The sequence below is a fragment of the Salmo salar genome, unplaced genomic scaffold (genome assembly GCF_905237065.1).
Source record: "Salmo salar unplaced genomic scaffold, Ssal_v3.1, whole genome shotgun sequence".
Taxonomy (NCBI): domain Eukaryota; kingdom Metazoa; phylum Chordata; class Actinopteri; order Salmoniformes; family Salmonidae; genus Salmo; species Salmo salar.
This window is the reverse complement of record NW_025549939.1, coordinates 21335-29922: the sequence shown is the minus strand read 5'-3', so window position 1 is coordinate 29922 and position 8588 is coordinate 21335. Positions and strand designations below refer to the sequence as shown.

At 40.5% G+C, this 8588-nt stretch overlaps 1 long non-coding RNA gene across 1 annotated transcript; it reads left to right on the top strand.

Moving 5' to 3' along the window:
• The first annotated feature begins 757 nt into the window (after window positions 1-757).
• On the top strand, window positions 758-2904 carry LOC106578901 (uncharacterized). The gene is made up of 4 exons (XR_006767594.1): window positions 758-834; window positions 1480-1616; window positions 1712-1821; window positions 2303-2904. It is a non-coding gene; the product is annotated as an uncharacterized lncRNA (long non-coding RNA).
• Window positions 2905-8588: the final 5684 nt, after the last annotated feature.

Sequence of the window (8588 nt, the reverse complement as noted above, 5' to 3'; positions counted from 1 at the left end):
AACTCTGCATTGTTGGAAAAGGATCCGTAAATCAGCATTAGCATACACCTGTTGTTTACGGGCGATATTCTGTAAGAGGTTCTGGAAGTCAAGCAGTATAAAATGTGAGGTTTTGGAACTCAGGTCTGGTGTTCTGTTCCGTGTGTATTTCTCTCACTGATTCAAAGAGCAAAAGGACACAAAAGCAGACGCCAATACAACGCTGATAAATAGCAAGTTCTTATGGTAATCATTTGTGCTTCAGGGGTTTTGTCAGTGGTGGAAGAGATACTCTGGAGCTGCTGCAGTGTGTCTGGGGCTGCTGTGTGTTATACTGGCTGGGATCATAGGCCTGTTACTCTACCGTGAGTTTGATATGTTCTCACTCAAACATTCTTCATCATCAGTTGTGTAACAACCAGGGTTCAATTCCATTTCAATTCCAGTCAATTCCATTCAGAAAGTAAGCCAAATTTAATTTCCAAAAATTGGAAATCAATTGGAATTCCAGTGTATTTCCTGAATTGACTGGAATTGAATGCAACTGACCCCAACCTTGGTAATGTCTGATTAACTTTTCCACTGTTACCTTGTTCAATGATCTCCTTATTTCAGAGAGAAACCAACTGACCAGTTATAACAGCCTGACCAATGAGCAAGACCAGTTACAGACCAGCGACAGCAACCTGACTGCAGAGAGAGACCAGCTACAGACTAGCAACAACACGCTGACCAAAGAGAGAGACCAGCTACAGATCAGATACAACACCCTGACCAGAGAGAGGGACCAGCTACAGACCAGATACAACTCCCTGACCAGAGAGAGAGACCAGCTACAATCTTTAGTTGAGAAAGGTGAGTCAAATTGTCTCATGACTGTTCTGTTTGACAGTCTCTGTATCAGTTCACATGTCACTTACAGACAGGAAGTTAACTGATATTAAATGAAAAATGATGTCACGCTCGTCGTGTATATAGTGGACCAAGGTGCAGCGGGTTGAGTGCTCATCTTAACTGTTAGTGTGAACACGTAACAAACAAAACAAGAAAAAAACGATTGAACAGTCTTGTAGACACATCAGTACAAAGAACAACCTCCCACAAAGGGACAGGTGAAAACATGGCTACCTAAGTATGACTCTCAATCAGCAACAACGATGTACAGCTGTTCCTGATTGAGAGCCATACCAGGCCTACAAAGAAATACACAACATAGATGGATCATAGAAAACACAACATAGAACAATGACAAAAAACCCCGGAATACATAAACCAAACACACCTCTACCAACACACACACCCCGAACCATATCAAACAAATACCCCCTGCCACGTCCTGACAAAACTATAATAACAAATAACCCCTTTACTGGTTAGGACGTGACAAATGATGCTTCCAAACCGTCCATTAGATAGTGCCCTGTCTTCCTTGAGTGTCTGATTGATACTTAATTCAATGTTGTATTAAAGTGACTAAAGCAAGAAATGTTCAACTTACAGTGTGTCCTCAAGGATGGAAAAAGCTTGGTAGCAGTTGTTACTACGTCTCTACTGAGTACAAATCCTGGGAGGAGAGCAGACAGGACTGCAGAAATAGAGGAGCACACCTGGTGGTTATCAACAGCCAAGAGAAACAGGTGTGTGTGTGTGAGGTAGAGAGAAAAAGAGTGATAGAGATAGCGAGCAGTAATGGGTATGTTTTAACAATGTTGTCTCTCTCCTACAACTACAGACATTAGTCAATTGGTTATGCGGGGTAAAGAACTATGTCTGGATTGGTCTGACTGACTCTGTTTCTGAGGGGACCTGGAAATGGGTGGACGACACACCACTGACCACAAAGTAAGACATTCATGAATTCTGTGTCACTATGACATCACTGTCTGGAGTAGTAGGTTCAGAGTGGACAGCCTGATTATATGTGTTGTTTCTCCTACAGGTATTGGAACAGTGGACAGCCTGATTCTATGTGTTGTTTCTTCTACAGGTATTGGAACAGTGGACAGCCTGATTCTATGTGTTGTTTCTCATACAGGTACTGGAACAGTGGACAGTCTGATTATATGTGTTGTTTCTCCTACAGGTATTGGAACAGTGGACAGTCTGATTCTATGTGTTGTTTCTACTACAGGTGTTGGAACAGTGGACAGCCTGATTCTATGTGTTGTTTCTCCTACAGGTATTGGAACAGTGGACAGCCTGATTATATGTGTTGTTTCTTCTACAGGTATTGGAACTGTGGACAGTCTGATTCTATGTGTTGTTTCTCCTACAGGTATTGGAACAGTGGACAGTCTGATTCTATGTAATGTTTCTCCTACAGGTATTGGAACAGTGGAGAGCCTAATGGTGGAAGAGCTGAGAACTGTGTATATTTCTACTCCTGGTCATCAGACACAGGAGAATGGTGGGACTATGACTGTTCCCATCAATACAGATGGATCTGTGAGAAATAGGATTCATCCTCGGTACTCTCAACTGCTAAATAGGATTATGATAAGTACTATCAATCGTAAACTATTTTCTGCTTATTCTATTTACCTTGTCAAGTACATACAATATATTACGATGCAAATGTATAATACATTATAATAAAAATAACTAAAAATATACAATAACAATACAATGAACTGATAACAGAATAACTTTTCTGTCTGTTGTTGTGGAAATTCACCACTAAGGACTCAAATTCAAAGGAAATGAATCAATCTTTATTATCTCAGTCATCGAGGTTCACTGACTCAATACAAGGCTGATGTTAATTTTTATTTGTATTACTTTTTAGTTTAGTCTACTTGCTAAATGTTTTTGTGAACTCTTCTTGAACTGCACTGTTAGTTGAGGGCTTGTAAGTAAGCATTTCACGGTAAAGTCTACACTTCTTGTATTCGGAGCATGTGACTAATAAAGTTTGATTTGATTTGAGACCCTTTATACTGCGACACAAACAAGTCCTATAAGCACGGTTGGTTCCTGCATGAGACTGACTGATACCACACCAGGCGTCTTACCTTGAAACTGAGATACTCCTTTGGGTTCCCAGAACAATGTTCTGGGCGCACTAAGGAATTGCATGGACAGTGTAGTGTGGATTCCTCCCATGTACAGTCAATCAGTCACTCGCATGAATCCAACCAAGATGGTTATTAGAAAAGCAGCATTATTCTATACATACGAGTGGATAAACACAGAGAATGTCAGACTCTACTGTATAATAGTTGATCTAACATGGAGCCTAGAAGGACTGTTCTCTACTGTATAATAGTTGATCTAACACGGAGTCTAGAAGAACTGTTCTCTACTGTATAATAGTGGATTTAACATGGAGTCTAGAAGGACTGTTCTCTACTGAATAATAGTTGATCTAACATGGAGTCTAGAAGGACTGTTCTCTCTGCTGTATCATATAATCTCTGACACTTTTAAGACTGAAAATGTGAATGTACTATATATGAGGTTTCAGTTACGACCCATGTGCAGACTGTGTAGAGGTAACAATGTTTATTGTAACAACAGGGGCAGGCAAACGACGGGTCAAGGCAGGCAGGGGTCGATAATCCAGAGTAGTGGGGCCAAGGTACAGGACGGCAGGCAGGCCCAGGGTCAGGTCAGGCAGAGGTCGGTAATCCAGAATGGGGGCAAAGGTACAGGACGGCAGGCAGGCTCAGGCAGAGTGGTCAGGCAGGCGGGCTCGGAGTCAGGACAGGCAGGGGTCAAAACCAGGAGGGCCGGAAAAGAGAGACTGGAAAAAAGCAGGCGCTGAGACACTAAACACGGGTAGTCTTGAACAAACAAGATGTACTTGCACAGACAGAAAACACGGTGTCATGACGTTGCCCACTTTGGGTTTTCTATGCACCATCCCCCTATCTCCCCCTTACTCGGCCCTGTGAGAGAGGTCGTAAATTCCTAAGAAAATGTCCTGCCTCATGGCCACAGTATACAGAGAGAGTGGGTTTCATAGAAAGAACCTAGGAATTCTTCCACCTCACCGGACTGGAGAACCGAATGACATTTATGTTCTGTAGAAGGTATAAAAGATCGGTGAAGAATCCAGCTACGAACTGGTCCGTTTGGTACACTTTTTGTGAAACTCATGAGAGACAATACGGCCACATTACCATGGCTCTGTTTATATCATAGCCTCAGTTGTGAGATTTACATCTAATGGATGTACAAAATTAATGAATAAGGATAAAGCTATTTGGAATATGTTGGGATGCTTGTAAGATGTTAATGTGAGAGAATTGTATTTTCTGTTTAGAGTTTTACCAAGTCATCGGCACGCCCCCATGAACAGACGGGACCTGGCGTCATGAGACAGACTTTTTCTGTCATTCCGAATATAACCCCCACCCAGGGTTTCTATCACCAGACCAGCTTACATCGAGAACGAGAGGGCCAAGGTTTGACCATGCATTCCTCGTTCGGAACTTTAACCATACCACGTGGTTAAACTCTTAGACTATAGATACCGACAGAATAATAACAAGTCTTTGATATTAATTACTAGTCTGCAGCTAGGAATTTGGTATCATTGAATGTGAAGACCGATGAAACATCCATCCTATAACGACATTAATGAATGTCACTTTGAAATATCCATTCTAAATGAGAGAGACAGAGAACGCGAGGACAAAATTCTCCAACAGAACCAAACTCTCCAACAAAGATCCCGACGACACACTGAGCATAAATATATATATTGATTGCAATTGTTCCCGAATGAGTGAGCGTTCATGTGCAAACGATTAGCATTTCAATTGTTAATATTTATCAACTCTGTAGTGCCTTCTCAGCTGACCCACACTCCCCTTTTGTCTAACAAGCCGCCATGCCGGTTTAGCCCACTAGAGCACCTTCCTTTATCATTTCTTTGTAACGATACCTACTGTTATGCATTTCTGTGAATTACTTAGATTAGTAAATAAATGATTTTAAGACAATTGATATATGGATGACTCATAGTGAAGACTGGGTTCGTGCAGATAACCAACAATTTACGACGTTTGGAATGTGACTGACGAGGTAAATAACACATCATTAACCTCTCTGGGCTAGGTGGGACGCTCGCAGTCAGTTGAATCCCGTGGCGCATTATTCAAATACCTTAGAAATGCTATTACTTCAATTTCTCAAACATATGACTATTTTACAGCATTTTAACCTGTTAGGGCTAGGGGGCAGTATTGACATGGCTGGATAAAAAACGTACCCGATTTAACCTGTTAGGGCTAGGGGGCAGTATTGACACGGCTGGATAAAAAACGTACCCGATTTAATCTGGTTACTACTCCTGCCCAGTAACTAGAATATGCATATAATTATTGGCTTTGGATAGAAAACACCCTAAAGTTTCTAAAACTGTTTGAATGGTGTCTGTGAGTATAACAGAACTCCTACGGCAGGCCAAAACCTGAGAAGATTTCAAGCAGGAAGTGGCCTGTCTGAGAAGTAGTGTTTCATCTTGGCTCTTTTTATTGAAGACTCAGGATCTGTGCAATAACGTGACACTTCCTACGTCTTCCATAGGGTCTCAGAGCCCGGGAAAAGTTGAACGATATCGAGGCAGGCTCTGGCTGAAACACTTTATCGCTTTTGGCAAGTGGCCACTCAGAGTACTATGGGCTTAGGCGCGTGCCCGCTTCGACCGAATGCTTTCTTTTCCTTTCTCTGTTTATCTAAACGCAGATTCCCGGTCGGAATATTATCGCTTTTTTATGAGAAAAATGGCATAAAAATTGATTTTAAACAGCGGTTGACATGCTTCGAAGTACGGTAATGGAATATTTAGAATTCTTTTGTCACGAATTGCGCCATGCTCATCACCCTTATTTAGCCTTTAGGATAGTGTCTAGAATGCACGAACAAAACGCCGCTGTTTGGATATAACGATGGATTATTTTGGACCAAACCAACATTTGTTATTGAAGTAGAAGTCCTGGGAGTGCATTCTGACGAAGACAACAAAGGTAATAACATTTTTCTTATAGTAAATCTGACTTTGATGAGTGCTAAACCTGCTGGGTGTCTAAATAGCTAGCCCTGTGATGCCGGGCTATCTACTGAGAATATTGCAAAATGTGCTTTCACCCGAAAAGCTATTTTAAAATCGGACATATCGAGTGCATAGAGGAGTTCTGTATCTATAATTCTTAAAATAATTGTTGTGCTTTTTGTGAACGTTTATCGTGAGTAATTTAGTAAATTCACCGGCAGTGTTCGGTGGGAATGCTAGTCACATGCTAGTCACATGCTAATGTAAAAAGCTGGTTTTTGATATAAATATGAACTTGATTGAACAAAACATGCATGTATTGTATAACATAATGTCCTAGGGTTGTCATCTGATGAAGATCATCAAAGGTTAGTGCTACATTTAGCTGTGGTTTGGGTTTATGTGACATTATATGCTAGCTTGAAAAATGGGTGTCTGATTATTTTGGGCTGGGTAATCTGCTGACATAATCTAATGTTTTGCTTTCGCTGTAAAGCCTTTTTGAAATCGGACAGTGTGGTTAGATAAAGGAGAGTCTTGTCTTAAAATGGTGTAAAATAGTCATATGTTTGAAAAATTGAAGTTTGGGGATTTTTGAGGAATTTGTAATTCGCGCCACGCCTATCATTGGATATTGGAGCAGGTGTTCCGCTAGCGGAACGTCTAGATGTAAGAGGTTAAGCTCCAAAACATGTATATAAAGTTTCAGAGCTCTAGGTCTGACGGTTCTTTGATAGTTTGAACGAAGGTAACTATTGCAGTCTCTATGTGTCTGTTAGCCTCACACTGTGTCACTCCCCATTGACTGTGTGGGTGTGTGAGTTCCGAAAATCACAGAAATCACGTAGAGCTCCGAAACCCGCCTTAACTTCACTATGGTAGGGGAGCAGCAGCATTTGGAATTTTGGATGAAAAGCGTGCCCAAATTAAACTGCCTGCTACTCAGGCCCAAAAGCTAGGATATGCATATAAATGGTAGATTTGGATAGGAACCATTCTAAAGTTTCCAAAACAGTTAAAACAATGTTTGTGAGTATAACACAAATGATTTGGCAGGTGAAAACCTGAGAAAAATCCATCCAGGAAATAGGATTTTGTTATTTTTGTAGTTTTCTATTCAATGCCATTACAGTATCCATTGACTTAGGACTCAAATTGCAGTTCCTATGCCTCCCACTAGATGTCAACCGTCTTTAGAAATTGTTTCAGGCTTGTGTTCTGAAAAATGAGGGAGTAAGACCAGTCTGAATGACTGGACCCTAAAGTGTCACAGAGCTTTTTCATGCGCAATCCCGAGAGCACGCCATTCTTGTTTACCCTTTATATTGACAACGTTATTGTCCGATTTAAATATTATCGATTATTTAGGCTAAAAGTATTGAATATAAACATTGTTTGACATGTTTCTATGAACTTTACGGATACAATTTGGATTTTGTTGTCTGCCTGTTGTGACTGCGTTTGAGCCTGTGGATTACTGAAGAAAAGGCGTAAACAAAACAGAGGTTTTTGGATATAAAGTGAGACTTTATCGAACAAAACAAACATTTATTGAGTAAATGAATGTCTACTGAGTGCAACCATATGAAGATCTACAAAGGTAAGTGATTAATTTTATCTCTATTTCTGACTTGTGTAACTCTTCTACTTGGTTGGTTACTGTTTGTAATGATTTGTTGCTGGGCGATGTTCTCAAATAATCGCATGGTATGCTTTCGCCGTAAAGCCTTTTTGAAATCTGACACGATGGATGGATTCACAAGAAGTTTATCTTTAAACCTATGTATAACACTTGTATGTTTTCAGAATTTTTATTATGAGTATTTCTGTTTTTGAATTTGGCGCTCTGCAATTTCACTGGATGTTGGCCAGGTGGGACGCTAGCGTACACTAGTGAGGTTAACGGATTCTTCTGAACACTCTGCAACTGGATCTATAACTTTTTTGAAAAAACCCACATTTCTTTATCGATCACCGAATGTACATTGAATTATTTCTCGTAAATTACAATAGATAAATGGCTGGTTCTTTTTTTTCCTTACACCGTAGGTTCATGTACTTTGACGTGAAGCGGTCACATTAGCGCTATATTGCCATTTTTGACCTTTAATCCCAGAAAATGGGCCTTAACTCAAAAAAGCATTGAGGCCTCGACGCCATCTTGTTTCTGGGCTAAATGCCCATTTGGCCAAACCTGTGCTCACCAAGTTTTGTCTTCGAAGTCTTTTCCATTTAGGAGAAACGGCCATGTCCAGTAAAAATGAAAAAAAAATGCATGAAATGAAATGTATGCATTCACTAGTGTAAGTCGCTCTGGATAAGAGCGTCTGCTAAATGACTGAAATGCAAATGTAAAAATGTGAATTTGTTTTGTCCATTTGCAATAAGTCGCCATCTGGTGGAATGTTCCCGAACAGCGGAATAATGACCAAAACTTTTAGCTTTTATAAAACGGAAATCAAATGTCAGAGAGATTTTATTTGATGACTTCCTGGAAGATCCGGCCCTGGGGCACGACCTGAGGCCGTCGGCCTATTTTAATAACACACGCGGACGTCTAGTAATGGACCGAACATTTGCAATATTAGGACATACTAATCAACCATACGGG